Source organism: Varanus komodoensis, unplaced genomic scaffold, assembly GCF_004798865.1.
Source record: "Varanus komodoensis strain SLA01 unplaced genomic scaffold, ASM479886v1 scaffold29_1, whole genome shotgun sequence".
Lineage (NCBI taxonomy): Eukaryota > Metazoa > Chordata > Lepidosauria > Squamata > Varanidae > Varanus > Varanus komodoensis.
In genome coordinates, this window is record NW_025335759.1 from 24206 (window position 1) to 24846 (window position 641).

Sequence of the window (641 nt, forward strand, 5' to 3'; positions counted from 1 at the left end):
TTCTTATCTCTTCTAGCTATTCTCTGGAATTCTGCATTCAATTGTTTGTATTTTTCTCTTTCTCCCTTGCCTTTTGCTTCCCTTCTTTCCTCAGCTATTTGTAAAGCTTCCTCAGACAACCATTTTGCTTTCTTGCATTTCTTTTTCTTTGGGATGGTTTTAGTTTCTTCCTCTTGTACAACGTTGCGAACCTCCATCCATAGTTCTTCAGGCACTCTGTCTATCAGATCTAATTCCTTAAATCTATTTGTTACCTCTACTGTATATTCATCAGGGATATGATTTAGGTCTTACCTGAGTGGCCTAGTGCTTTTCCCTACTTTCTTCAACTTAAGCCTAAATTTTGCAACCAGAAGCTCATGATCTGAGCCACAGTCAACTCCTGGTCTAGTTTTTACTGACTGTATAGAGCTTCTCCATCTTAGGCTGCAGAGCACATAGTCAATCTGATTTTTGCATTGACCATCTGGTGATGTCCATGTGTAGAGTTGTCTCTTGAGTTGTTGGAAAAGAGTGTTTGCTATGACCATCGTATTCTCTTGACAAAATTCTACCAGCCTGTGTCCTGCTTCATTTTGTACTCCAAGGCCAAACTTGCCTGTTATTCCAGTTATCTTTTGGCTTCCTACTTTAGCTTTCCA